General features: G+C 41.4%; 2 long non-coding RNA genes across 2 annotated transcripts; one reads left to right on the top strand and one right to left on the bottom strand.

Moving 5' to 3' along the window:
• Positions 1–3,933: 3,933 nt before the first annotated feature.
• Positions 3,934–5,313, bottom strand: LOC119007503. Its single transcript, XR_005071143.1, has 2 exons — positions 4,784–5,313; positions 3,934–4,547 (listed from the first exon to the last, which is right to left on the bottom strand). It is a non-coding gene; the product is annotated as an uncharacterized LOC119007503 (long non-coding RNA).
• Positions 5,314–10,102: 4,789 nt separating this feature from the next.
• Positions 10,103–12,572, top strand: LOC119008121. The gene is made up of 3 exons (XR_005071328.1): positions 10,103–10,274; positions 10,986–11,128; positions 12,402–12,572. It is a non-coding gene; the product is annotated as an uncharacterized LOC119008121 (long non-coding RNA).
• The last annotated feature ends 2,559 nt before the right edge of the window (positions 12,573–15,131 follow it).

Raw genomic sequence — 15,131 nt, forward strand, 5'->3', positions numbered from 1 at the left:
GTTGCAGAATAATTGGATAGGAACATTATTCTTAGTGGACGAGGTTGAGCCAAACCACATACACTTGTGTCACCACCGTGTGTCTTCAGCTAAACTCAGCGACTCAACAGCCTCAGAACTTTTGAAGCTTTGTGTTTTTTTTTCATTTCTTCATCTTGTGCTTGTCTTGAAGCTGTGTTGTAGGTGCAACAACTATACACATTTTAGTTGTAAACATCCAAAAATGAACTACAATTATAAATAGAATGTGAGGGAAGGACAGTTTTCATGTTATGACCTCCATTTATTGTTGCATGCTAACCGTCACGTTAGCCCTGGCCCGTCACAGTCCAAAGCTCCACAGCAACAGTATAAACACCGACACTGGCCTGGTGCTCAGAGCTCCCTGTCTGTACTGCTAACAGGGCTACAGGCAGCTACAGTTAGCAGCAGGTAGCGGTAACTCTTGTGATATGCTGCTGCTGGGTTTATGTGTAGCTTTTTGAAAACTCTGGCTTCTGTTTATCCGTGGGGACGTGTAAAATGGAGAGTTTGAAAAAAAGTGTCTTCAGCTCAGTTTCATTTGCCTGCAGTGGTTTCGTGTTCTGAGCATTTGCCTGAAACAGCAGAACAGCAGACTGTTGGTCTGTTTGTATTTAGCATGCGCTGCTAAAACTGTGGTTTTGGATCATTTTATTTAAACAGAATAATGGTGCATACTCAGAATGTTCTTGTATTGTTGATGTAGATTTTATCACCACCTACAGATCAGCATGCTTGTTTCAGTTCTTGTGTGTACAATAATTTTGAAACGAAGGTCATTTAACTGAAGAGAAAAATATCAGTGTAAGAAAATATCTGTTTACATGTGAATTTGAACGAAAGGTTCCTCCAACTATGAACCTGTGGGGGGTTTTATTGTAAAATTCAATGTGTTTATCCCCGAGGAAGCAAAGCCGTGTAAGTGGTGCAATTTGTTAACAAAAACAGGTTTCCACCGTGTGATATGGACAGCGAGCTGCTGGATGAGCGGCTCCAACGGTTCATCACGGTAAACACCACCCTTAACCTTGCCGTGCCGTGCCGTGCCGTGCCGTGCCCTGCTGTGCTGTGCTGTGGAAAGTCCCTCGCACTGTGCCGGCATGGCTTGAGTGGTCATGGTTGCTCACAGCTCAGCTAGGCACAAGTATCTGCACGTACAATGCAGAACACTAATAGAGTACCTCTGTATGTCGTCAGCCATTCAACTTTTTCTCTCATTCCCCTGATTCTAACATCACCTTTCTTCACTTCCTTTCTTTCCCTTCTAAGCAAAATGCCGATCTTCTCTTTCTCTTTGTGCCTCTCTCTCGCACCCACACTTTACCCACTACTCCATCTTTCTCCTGCTCTCTAACAACTCCTCTATCCCTGGTTGTATGGAAGATGAGGTAAAAGAAAGAAAGAAAAAACCCTCTAACCCGTCCCTCATCTCCTTTCTTTTTTGAAAGCTAGCCTTTGTGGAGCTGCCGGGAGCAGCTCCAGTGTCTCCAACCGCAGCCAGGGCTCTTTTCATCGGGAGAGGTTTGAAATCTAACTGACCCTATTCATGCACTGCCAGGCCTTTGCTTGTGCTCATGCTACATAATACGAGGCAATGCAGCAACCAGGGAATGTGAGTTATTCAGTGAAGGGGGAGACAACAGTGGAGGAGCACAGAGGGAGTCTGGATCAAATCAACAAGAGGCAATTTAAAATGCTGAATTTTACAAGTAGCTCCCCGAAGACTTCTTTTCTCTTTAGGAAATGTCTTTACCTGGAGGTCATCATTCACTAACTGTACAATATAGTAGTTGGATTGTTTTTTAGTTTGACTTCATTTCCAGTCTGAAGTTTTATAAAAGGCACACTCAGAGGTTTTCTCACGTTTGCGAGGTTTTGCTCAGTCATGCTGCGGTATTTTTCCCCTGTCAGTTACAACAACAGTGTGTCCAACACTGGGACGTCTTTCTCCAGCATCGCACACTCTTTCTCTATTGTTGAGACATGGCAGTGCTCACGGCTATGCCAGCTCCCCTGTCATTCTTCTGGTTATCTTGCAATCCAAACAAATATTGGAATGCTTCTGGTGGAAATCTAGAAATATTTCATGAGTGTGAGATTTAGAGCTGAGTCTCTGATCTGAGGAAGAAAACCATCTTGTTTACTTGCATAATGTTTCTGTGGTCTCCAGTTTCATGGAGCTGCTGTTGGTCTTGTATGAGGGCAAATAAAAAATAAGCTTATCCCCCCAGATGGGCGAGTACAGGCTCTTTCACAAAAAGTTCCTGGAAAGTAATTTGAACAATCTTTTAGGCGCCATCACTATTTAGCCCAATCACCTGAATAAGCTGTCGTCATACAAACCAGGTGTTTTCGGAGAGGATGGTGGTGGAGTTACAGCCAAGTAAGCTGCCAAGCCAGAGATCACAGTTAGAAACTGTGTTTCAGGATTAGTAAGTGTGACACCGCTGGATTTTTTTGATGCAGGACCAACGTGTTTCAACCTACAGTAGATATTAAAAGTCTGCACACTCCTGTTAAAATGTCAGCTGTCTGTGATGCAAAAAAATTACTTTAGACTAGACTAATGACTAAGATTTATTGTGATCTTTAATGTGACCAAGAACCTGAACAACAAAACTGAGAAACAAACTGAAAAAAATAAATAAAACAATAATAATAATAATAATAATAATGATAATAATAATAATAATAATAATAATAATAAATAATAATGTGGTTGCATGCGTGTGCACACCCTCTCAAAACTGTGGCTGTGTTCCCAATCAACCAGTCACATTCAGACTCATGTTAAATAGGAATCAGTACACACCTGCCATCACTTGAATTTCCTCCGGGATCAATAAAGTATCTATCTATCTATCTCTATCTATTATCATTAAGTGCCTCGGATTAACCCCAAATAAAGTTCAGCTGCTCTCATAGGCTTTTTCTGACATTTTCTTAGACGCATCTTAAAGCATAAACCACTGAGAGCTTCTGAAGTGTGTATATCTTATGACTTCATCCACATTGATCCCACGGTACCAAACGTTCTTTACATTGTTTATAATAATATCATACAGCGCAAATTATTTATCACCCTCTGACATGAGGATCAAGCCAAGCCAAGCGTTTGTTTTTGTCATCTTTTACTCAGATATCATCAGCCAAGTGTAACACGTTTACTTGTAATTGAGTTGTGCAGCATCATGTTGGGTGCAAAGCTTTTGTTTTTCTAACAGGCCCTTCAGGCTACATCATTCTGTTGATGTATGTTCACAATCTGTGTTGCCCTCCAATGACTCAGTGTGTAGAACAGTATGTGAGAGGCTGTTGTGAGCTTGTTGTGGATTTAATTACTGTTGTGTTGGATCAATCAGTCACAGAGAGAAGAAGAAAAACAAACATTTCACAAGAAAATGGGGCCAAATATTACTCTGAATGTCATCTGAATAAAAACTTCTACCAGTGATTGTGTGGTAATGAAAGTTGCTTGAAGTTGAACTCCTGATCATTTTGGCAGCAGCACCAAAGGGCTTTATGCAAGGAGTGAAAGTGATTATGCATTAATGAAGTCATTCTAAAGATTAAGTTAACGTAACAGCTGAACGTCTGTGGCCTATTTGAACATGAGCATCACACTCGGAGACGACGGGCCTTTAGAACCTCACAGAACACATCACCTGACCCGAGTGGTGACAACATGTGAGGCGTCCGTGAGACTGAAATTAAAGTACTTTACACTTCTTCTTTGTTTCTTCTTCTTGTTGTAACCCAGGTCCCATGTAGTTAAAAGAAAAGCTAGAATGGTTAATACAATGAGACTGGGCCTGGGCTCGTTGTAGGAAAATACAACTAAATTTAATAATGAATATTACTTTAATAATGAATGTTATTTCAATAATGCTATTTTAATAAGGACCACCACAATTGTACTTTAAATATAAACTCTCACCGGTATTTATTTACACAATTGACAAAAAAAGTAAAATAGGAAAATATGTTATTAGGGCATAAAGAGACAAGTTATAGACAAAGTTCACAGCTCTTTCACAGGTTACTTCCCTTTTGGTTTCAAAATAAAAGCCTTTCACTTTGTACCCTTGTATAATAAAAATGAATACCTCAAATAAGAAAATAAAACACTTCTTTCACTTTTCAAAAATACCTTTTGTTGTACCGGTGGGCCCACACACATTCACATACAACACACCAGAAAATAAACTCAAACCCGTTGCAGGCCTGATGGATGAGGCTTGTGTGCGGTGGGGCCTAAAAACTGTAATGGCCGCTTCACTCAACTGAGCAAAAATAAAAGCACGTGCACTTTCAAACTGTTTTCAGTTAGTACTCACGAATCCAATGGTTTGTTAGTAGGGATAGAAAGGGGAAACGATGGCAGTCTCATAAGGGCAATGGCAGTCACAGTTCCAGCACACACACGGGCGATGGCGCTCAGCAGCAGAGTCACGAGGAAGAATAAAAAACAGCAGGGCCGTCTGTCTGGACAGTCTCAATCTCTCTCCTTCTCCAACGTCCGTCTCCTTTAAGCATATTATCATACACTGAGCCACAATACAAAACACTATCTCTTTTTGAATTAGCATTAGCTCGCTTTAACTTTCATTAACATCTTAGGACAGAACGTTGATATAAAAACACATTAGCACTGTCGGCTATCGCTAGCTAGCATGTCACTAACCACATTTACCCAATACAGTGTCATTAGACTATAACAGTTAGATATAGCACAAAATACAGGCATACACATTATATTCACCTCTTGCAGGTCACACAGAAGTTTATATCAGGACAACGGGTAGTCGACCTCCACAATAAAACTTAAATGCTCCCCACACGATGCCTCCGTCTTAGCTCGCTGATCGATCGTGGCTCTCTGTCTCTCGCATGCTCACGTACGCACCAAACTAACCTGCGCCACTAGTCCCGCCTCTCACCCCATGAATTTAGCTTGATTGGCTCGTGAGTTAGATAACAACCAATAGGAACACAGGAATGAAATGATTGACACAAAACAGATAACATGTTAGATTACACTTGCATTTACACTGCTTATTCCTCTCACGTTCTCTGAATCACACATCTCTTCAACTTAATGAACTTGACCTTTTTTTAGAATATTTATCTTTGAATTGTAAATTGTCTTTTAATACACTATACATATTATAGTTTTTTATCCAGCACATATTTTAACCATACATTTTAATATTATGAACTTTTTTTAATATAACATTTTAGAATACTTTGAATTGGATTTTATGCACTGTATCCTAACTGATTTTAGACAGGGCTACATTGTCATCAGCACTGCTTTACCTGAACAAGGTTACATCAAGACACACACACATTCATTCAGCCTGGTGTCTCTTTTGCTTGAGCAACATGTTTAAGAAGTAAAGCAGGTAGTAAGTAGTAAAAGACTGAAAGCAGGAGCACTCTCTGGGCTGCCTGATGAAGGTGAGTGTGCTCACATGCCAGACCATTGGCTGTATAGGTCGTCTGAGCTGGGAGCGTTTTATAATGTTGGGCAGTGACCTCTAGTGGCCAGAGCAGTTATCACAGGAGCAAAGGAGGAAGTCAACTGACGTGTTTTTAAAAGTCCAATACTGAGGGAGCTTACGGTGGAAGTCCAGACTTTCTCTCATAAGTTTGCTGTGTATCTAAACTGAAGTCAGCATTAATATAATTTAAATGGCGTCATGAGTTTAAGTTAACTGCACTACACTGTACACATCACAGTGTGTGAACAGTAGGATCACTCCTGAAAACAGTCATATAAAGACTTTTGTGGCTCATGAGGAAGCTGTGCTTTATCTAATAAACTGCCTTCAGTGATGTCACTCAGTGGCTGAGTTGCATTGTGGGTAATGTAGGCAGCAGGTTTTGAGCAGGTGATATCTCTGGCTCTGCTCTATTGATTTTGGTGGTTTGTTTGTCAGCTGCTCATAATCAGTCCAGCAGTGTTACAGGTGTTCAGTCGGTGGCAACCAAGATGCCAGTAAATACTACACAGCTTAATCTGAGGCACTTTAAAGGGATAATCCACACAGAATAGATTTTTCTTATTAATGCACATCTGTATGTATTCATCTATATTAATCTCCTGTCAGTTACATTTGGGTTCCAGTGATAAAGTGTTTACCTGGAGGAAACAAAGTCTAACAAACTCTCAATCCTAATAATTCACTCAGTCCTGGAGGGCTTCAGTCAGTTTTAATCTTCTGCATCAGGATTTGCTGTGTTTCTCTACCCTTTAAACCATTAAACACAATACATCTGCATTTCAGACTGTTGGTTGGACAGAATAAGACAACTTATTAATTGTTACAAATAATTAATCAATAATCAAAAGTGATTAATGCAAATTAATTGTTAATGAAAATAACATTTAGTTGCAGGTCTACAGTGTACTTATTTGATCTGGATTTGTTCAATATGATTGTAGCTTGTGTTCATCTAAAGATATATTCATGGCGGAATTATACAAGAGATCAAACCTGCGTTCGTTCTGTCACTGGCCTGGTCTCTCTGCACCACGAGGCCAATCTGAGTCCATGTGCAAAATGTGCTTGTGTCAATACAGACGAGCCTAATGGTCTGTGTGTTTAAACTCTTCAATGGGACGACACTGGGGCTTTGGCGGGTCATAATGGGAACACCAGTGTGTGAAATATGTTATGCAAAGGAAGCAGGCGAGTGATGTAGCAAAGGGCCACCGTTTGGCACTAAGTCGAGAGAGTCAGCAATAAAAAGAGGACTAAAGTAAACGAGCCGCTGACATTCAGTTTTGGCCGCCGCACTGCGAGCAAGAGGCGCCTTCCAAAGTTGGCCGAGTGAGATAAACAGAGAGTCGGTCACTGAGCAGGAGCTCTGCCGCCAGCGTTTAGAGCTTTACTTTTTATTTGCAAGTATAATAAATTACAGTGTGTGTTTTTGTAAAAGTAGCCAAGTTACAGCACTGAAGTTAATAAGATAGCTTGAATGGATCCTCTTGTATTTATCGAACAATGAACATGAAGAATAAACCTGGACATCTGTTGAAGCGTTTCAGCAGAACTGACAAAAGTGTTTCTTGATTTACAATGAAAATTCTGCATTTACATGAAAGCATATATTTATTAAAGAAAGAATGGACTAAGTTGGAAATGTCCCAAGGTCTCCTTCACCAGAAGGCCCAACTTCCTGTAAAAACGTATCTGGTTCTGGTCCCACGAACACGGCGGAAAGGTCCCCAGCTCCTCTTAAAACATCATAGCCGTGTTGGGCTTACTGCTCGTGAGGCAGATTCTAACTGTGGTTGCCCATTTGGCAGCCTCCACCAGCGCCCCTCCACCCCCGTTACAAAAGTCATCATCAGAAATCAATCAGTGCTGAGCATCAACATTCTGTAAAACTTACTGTGAAGCTCATCACTCAGTTAGACAGTTGAGATAACAAGCATCAAAACACATATACATGACACACAAAAGCGGTGTGGTAATCACTGTGGACCGCTGGGTTTGCATGCTGAGACACGCAGAACATGAACTGTTCTGAATCATACGTCCCTGGAAGTCACATATTCTCTTCCTTGAATAGAAACACATCACTTTCCTCTGCCTCTCATTTTAAGCAGTTTATTATTAAGCCATGTTGTTACTGACGCTACTGAATGCAAATGCAAAATTAATGTATTAAACTTGACATGTCCTGTTGTGTGTGTATATATTTCCATGTACGTATATTAGATACCCGGCTGGACAGGAATTCTTTACACGAAACAAAAACTACAAAAGCAAGTGCTGCTATTTCCCAGATGACAACATCTAAACTGTGTCATGTCGAGCGAGTCCTGTGGTTGAGCTTTCATCTAAATTATTACCCCGAGAGCGCGGAGAAGTCATTGCTTCTGACAGCAGAAATATTAACAGCAAGTGGTGTGGAAGTCGCAAATTATGAATAAAACATAACGTGTCATGTTTGACAATTCTATCACTGCTAATAAAACCATGGGCGTGCTCACCAATCATCGCACTGACAGCATTAATTGAAACAGCAACATGATTAAAAATCCAATTAATCATGCAGCCCTAATGGACAGAAAAATGCAAAACCCGTGGATTGACCTTCAAGATGGAATGTGTTCTCTGCAAAAAAATCTATATAAAAATATGTTTGTCCTTTTAAAATAACTAGAGAGCGTACAGAGCCCTGAGACAAACCTGCAGACCAGCCAGTTTAATGGAGGAGAGTCATTTAGGGATTAGGACATTATGGTATGTAATTGATTGCAAACTAGCTTTAGGATAAATATTGAGAGTCACTCGAGCAAAACCTAAAACTAACAATTTGATTCTAATTTAGTTTTCATTATCAAAATTCAGTTGAGCATCATTCAATTCAAGCACCCATCTCAGCAACATGTAAACCTTTAAAAACAGATAAAATGAGATCTTTATCTCCTCCAGCAACAACACCGGTGTCCTGTCGATCGATCTGACTGATCACTAGAGAAGTGGGAATAAATCTAATCCCATCTCTCCCGCTGACAGCGACCTCTGGGCCCTGCCATGATCCTGTTTCCAGGATGAGCCTGACTCCTGGGCCACTGACACACAAACCATTTGAGCTCAGCACACATCCCTGCAGGGAAAACTCATCCGGACACATTCAGCTACAATAGTGTCACGCTCGGATTGGCTCTGTGAGCACTGTCATGGCCTTTTGAGCACGGAGAGGGGTTTTGGGTGGCAAAGGCTGTGAAATAACAGGGGGGTAAAAGCACTCTGCAGTGTGTTGACTGTCTCTCTTGCACTCTAACGTGGACCGGTGTGCTGTCAGCGATAAGCAGCCACCATCAACAATAATACTAATCACAGCTTCAGTGAAGGGGGATGATATTTGTCATCACTTTATAGATCTTGACAGCAGTTTCTGTGGCTCATTGCTTGGTGATTGCTCCATTGTCTACTTCCCTCTGCAGATAGACGATGAAGTCTGTGGTTGAACCTGGAGGCTAAATCGTCATGTGCGTCTGCTGAACTCCAGAATCATCCCTTTTATGTCAAAAAAGCCGACCGCCCCCTTTTCCAGCAGACACTTCAGAAAAGCAAACCATCGGGTCCAGGAATAGCAGCTGTATTGTTGCGTCCCCACGTTTCTCATAAGGGCCCTCCACTCCTCCCGCCCTCCTTCCAGAGTTTCAATCCAAACCTGAATGAGGCCCAAACAAAGAGGAGCTGTCAGTGGTCTGCTAGACTTGGTGGATTAAGCAGAGAAATGAAGACCTGTCGTAGACTTCAGCCAAATAGTCTCCTTGTATCTAAGTGGCAGTGGCAAGGAGCCACATTTCTTTCATGACGGCCTTTTAATGAGCTCTAATTAAATATCTGTGGGTTCAGCAATTGTCCAGGGGTAGGTAGTGGATCACTGGCCATCTATAACCAGAATAACAAGAAATAGGAGGGATGAACTCTCAAGGGATGACCCGCTGAAGCCACCCTGGCCTCCACTGGTGTATTATAATCCTCTGAAGTGAAGAGAATCATTTTGTAGTACCTCCACACTGCTATGAGTAAAAACCAATCATGAAAAGTTGATCCAGAGGGACTCCGTGGCCTAAAGCCAGTATGACTAACTGTCTAGGAAACATGACAGTTGACAGATATCCAGATATCGCTTGAAATATAAAAAACAACAACAAAAAAACACTGATGCATTCCTCTGCTATTTCATACAGTAAGTGTACATACAGGTAGTGCTTATAAATTCCAGAGAAAAAGTGTCTGGAAGCCGTCAGAGATTAGACACAAACAAAAACACTGAACAAAGCCTGAGAGGTGCTTCAAGTTGTTCGAGTCCATTGAGACAGAAGATGTTAGCAAGTGTCTGAGAGTTGTTTGTGCTAAATCTCAGTCTGATCTTAGTATATTTCAGTCTTCAGTCAGTTCATACTGAGGTACTTTCAGTTGAACATTTGGTTGCTATAGAAATCCCCTGGGGAGGTTACCGGGGAAACGATTAAGGGTGATACCTCTGGTGCTCAGCAGAACAAGCCTAAGTAGCTAAACATACTATCTGGCACACTAACTGGCTGCGCTTTCAAGGCTTTGGAAAAATGTTAGCTAAGTGGGCTCAACAATAACAGTTATAATGTTAGTAGGACTGTGTTTACTTGATAATAATAAAAAGATTAGTGTCCTAAAATGGAAACCTCTGCCTCTGGACAAGTGACAGGATGCACCAGACGTGGTGGCCACAACTTGTGCAAGGTATCATGGGGAAAGAAGAAGAAGGATATTCATATTCATGAATTTGCAGCTATATTCAAACATTTTGTTGCTAGTAGCAACAGTTCTATCACAGCCGTTACATCCACATCAGATTTGTGACAAAGAAATATAGGCAGACATCTTTTATGTCCATCTCCAGTATGAGTGTGAGCTTATCTGTATGTCTTTATCACAAGTGTTTTGTCTTCATGTATTTATCATTTGTACATCAGTTGACTACTAACCAAGTTATCCATTGTCTTAGCTGCCTGAAGCTAATGTGTTGCTGTTCAACACTGGAAGTTGCTGTTGATTTACTGTTGGTTTTATTTTCACTGTGTACTCTGTGTGCACCTTTACCAGCTGTGTTCGGTAGATCTCATGGAGGACTGTCTATCAGTTTTGTGAATACAGTTTTCTTGTCACTGTACTGAAAATAAATCTCTATGGAACTTTAATTTAAGTGACAATGATGGCTTTTACACTTATTTTAAAATTTTAGTTTTATTACTCTCAGTAAAGATTTTGATATTAACACACAGTATGAAAGTAACTGTCAGTCACTCTGAGTTAAAAGACCAAGGAAAACCAGTTCCTGAGTCTGAGAATCTGTTGGTGTTCTGTCACCTCACAGACTCAGACTAAGGTGTGAAACTGGAAACTAGTGTTTAACCATGCGTGTTGTTTCTCCTAAACTCATTTTGCACATAGAGCCTGGGATGGATCAAGATGTCCAGCGTGTCTCACAGAAGAACAGGAAAACAGAACCCAGGCCTAATGAATTTCTCTGTAATGGTGAAACTCTTCCTCCCACTGACTAATGTGGGAGGAAGAGTTTCTGCATGACAGTAAAGGTGAGAGCCATGAAAAAGCCTTGCTCTGGAGCTTCCAGTTCATCATTTTGTGCCACATTCCTATGAACAATCCGTGTTAACAGCGTCCAGCAAGTACGATTCCTCCTGGCTGTGTTTTATTCATGGGTGGCTCTCTGCACCATTAAGCAGCAGGGGGACGGCCGCTCTGGGAGGATATGTAGCGTGTGGTACGACGGAGGTGTCCAGGTACTACCTGTACTGTTTCAAACTGCTGGGAGACCCCGGATGATACCACTGTTACTTTTATTTAATTCTCAGAGGACTTGATTGTCATTTATTTACAAGATATGTTGTGCTGTAGTATCAGGTGTTTCTGAATATAAGACCAAAGTACAGGCAGAGTCACAGCTGCAGGTCACAAGGTGAGGCAGTCACAGAGCCTGAACAGCATCAGCTAGCCTCTGCACCAACCAGCTTCCTCATTCGGGCGTAATGCTAAGTGGCTACATGTCGGAAGCATTCCTAACAGGTGAAGGTTTGTCAGATACATACCTCTGACATCCAGTGGCTAAATGTCCGTGGCATATCAATATTCAACTATTCTGTCTGCATCTTGATGTTAACGGATGTGGAAACAAAAAAGTGAAAAAGAACAAACGTAAAGAAAAGTGATCAAACTTTCTGATTACTTGACACTTGAAACAAACATATAGCAACAGATTTGTATAGTCAAAGTCAATTTGCTGTCATGAAGAGCAGTGGTTAGCATGTGGACATGTCGTCTGATATCTTCTGACTCAGCTTTCTATAGCTGATTACTCAACTTGTTGTGATACAGTACTTGTGTCTCAGCTTAGGTTTGAGAGTTTTGTTATTCTTTTTCAAATCTCTTTGTTAATGCGGTGCAATACTAAATCGTGGGAGTATTTTCAGGTGTTACTTTTAATATTATTCTCTCTTCTCACAAGTTTTTTGTACTTGTTAAACATGTACCTGTAAAAGGCTGTCACTAACGACAGTGCAATGTGTCATAATAATGCCTTTTCCACAGAGCTGCAGTCTAAAACTGCTTGTCTGTACTAAAAGTTCTCTTGGTCTGGCAAATGAGATTATGTCTGCTTGAGCAGCTGAGGAACATTTCTAATTTTGAATGTCACCAAAAATGCATTTGGCTAAGATTCTGTGGTTACTTGCCACTTCCTCTTCCCATGAATCTCTCACTAAGTGCTTGTGTAGCTGGAATTATGGCTCTGTAAATGTGTCGTCAGTGCTTTTAAATTGGATTGTTTATGCAGTGTTTTGATTCTTTCAGTTGGTATGTGGAGGAGGGAGCGAGAAGAGACAAAGAGAAGAGGGATACAAGGGAGAGACACAAAGAGAAAAATACGCCTGCACAACTTGTCTGAACTGAGGAGCGGTCTCATGACTTAAACATTCTGGGGGATAAAATATGCCCACACTGCAGGGATTCTTTTCCCAGAAAAACTTGCAGCTTCAGCAGTGTGAGAGCATCAATGGAGTATTGTATCAGTGTTTTGTGATCATATTGTGCTGCCTCATGCTCAGTAGATCCGCACTGATCACACACTGGAATTACGGAAAAAATGGTAAAACAATACATTTGCTTCTCAGGAACAGCATAGTAATGGAATTTAATGAAACTCTGTACAGCGTACAGCAATACCCTCCACACTGTGATGAAAACCAAAGCAGGTAACTCCTCTTACACAAAGAGCATCTCTTAATATAAAACCTGTGAGCACAGCTGAGGACCTTAATGCATGTTGTATACTTTTACTTTCTCATCATTCTCTGCTGTCAGCGCTCACATCAAGGAAAACACCAAAAGAAATATCACAAAGTGCAGAGACACATTTTATAGTGCACACACCATATCATTGTTTATCCCTCTTGAAAATACTTCAGATATGTTTCACTGGTCTGGAAGTATGGAAATGTACAAAACCACATTCATTAACACTTAACAAGCTGTCGGGACTTCTGTAGAGTTGTAATGTATAAGTCACTGCCCTCAGCAACGCACCAGCACAGTCATGGCTGCTAAAGTCACCAGTGCCTGCTCGGGCCTGTGAGAGCTGACCAATCAGAGCAGACTGGGCTTTTCAAGAAGAAACTGATCATTCAGACAGAGGGTGAATATAGGTGCAGCAGGAGACACCTGAAATAAAAAAAAATGAATGTGAAAATGAGCATGACCTTTACATTTTTTCCAAAATATGAAACAAAGGGTTATGTCAGACTGTTAGCATAAAACGTCCTTGAACTGACACAACAACACAACACAATGTTGAGAACTACCAGTGGTGATGTTCTGTGAAAGACGTCTATGTTTTGTGTTGTTGAGATATCTGCTGATGTTTGCATGCTAACCAGCCAGCAAACCTCTTTCCCTCAGGGTCTGTAGCTCCTGTGGTAGCAGCATTAACTCCAACAGTCCCCCTGTTGTTTGACTAGCTGCACGGCTAACTGAGCTAACAAGCTAAGATAAGCTACAATCATGGATGTTCAAACGATGTACAGTTAGCTGCAGTTAGCAGTTACTCTGATGACATGCTGTCCCTGTCTGTGTCCAATTCTTACATATTACACCTTTAATTCCAGATATCCAAATATCTTCCATGATAAAATGTGAGTGTGCATTCTCACCAACATGTTAAACATGTTAAAATAGATGGTGGCACATTAAACACAAATACAAGCAGCAGGACTCTGACAAACTGATTAGAATTAATTTTTGAAGAGTAATAAAAAAAAAATAAAAAAAAAATACAGCTCCAAACTAATTGTACAGGCACATTCCCTGCTGTTAATAATCAGCACAGAAATCAACCATATCTAATGGATTCCGGTGAGAAGGCAAACTGCATGTTTAGAGATGCAATCAGCTGTTCTCAGGTGTTGTTCCCTCAAAGCCGAGGATGTGCAACGTAGCTGCCAGAGGCTACCTGCCACCTTTTACATGAGCTACTTGGAGGGCACAGCTCCACTGCCAGCTAACACACTTTGTTTGGCCTCGCAGGCATCACAAATGTATAAAGCCTTGCTTAGTTCAAGGTTAAATTCATGTTTAACTTGCTGTCATTTGTCCAAGCTTACAGCTAAATCAAGATTGCACTGGGACCATTGGACTGATGGAGACAACAATGTGACTTCATGTTCAGCAGACGATCTTGACCTTCCTCTTTCTCACCCTGGAGCTAAGAAGAAACCAGCAAACTCAGTTTTAAGGTGAAAAAAGACAGATTGTTCATGATTTTTCATGAGTGTCCTTACTCTGCTCATCCATGAATTGTCAGAAAAAACCTCTTGCACATGAGTGTGATGGGAGGCTGGAGTGCATCTATAACAAGACTGGGAAAGTTAGAGGGTCCATTGCGGCTGTTGCTAACGCTCGACAAAGACTGGAATGCTGTGAAGGTCAGATTCCATTAGAGGAGTGTTATACAACCCGGGGTGGGTGGGAGGGCACAGAGGACGGCTTTCACTCGCTTGCCTTGCTGACTTCAGAGGCAACACAAATTCCTCAAGGGTATTTATCTGTAGCCAGGTGATTTCCAGGCCTGACCATCATGGATTGAGCCATGAGGGGAAGGGAAGGGATGGCAAGGTTGGTTAGGAAAGGGAAGGAGGAAAGGAGAAAAGGAATGCAGGAAAGAAAAAGAGAGTCCTGTATACAGTTCTTCCAAGGAAAGGAAAGGTTAGTGTTTACGGCATTATATTCAGGTTGGTGTTCATCTGTATCCAGGTGATTTACAGGTGTTGCTCTCATCAGACTCAATCAATAAGGGAAGGCAATTAAACCCCCTTTGTCACTTTTACCAGCTTCAGGGTAAGCCATGAAAAGAAGGAAGGGAAGAGCGAAGAGAGGAATGCAGGAGAAGAAAGGTGGGTGTTTATCTTCATCCAGGGAATTTCCAGGTTCAGCCATCTTCAGACTGAGCTGAGAACTGCAGGGGAGGAGAGAGAGAGAGAGACAGAGAGAGAGAGACAGAGAGAGAGAGAGACAGAGAGAGAGAGACAG

This window comes from Acanthopagrus latus, chromosome 18 (assembly GCF_904848185.1).
Source record: "Acanthopagrus latus isolate v.2019 chromosome 18, fAcaLat1.1, whole genome shotgun sequence".
Taxonomy (NCBI): domain Eukaryota; kingdom Metazoa; phylum Chordata; class Actinopteri; order Spariformes; family Sparidae; genus Acanthopagrus; species Acanthopagrus latus.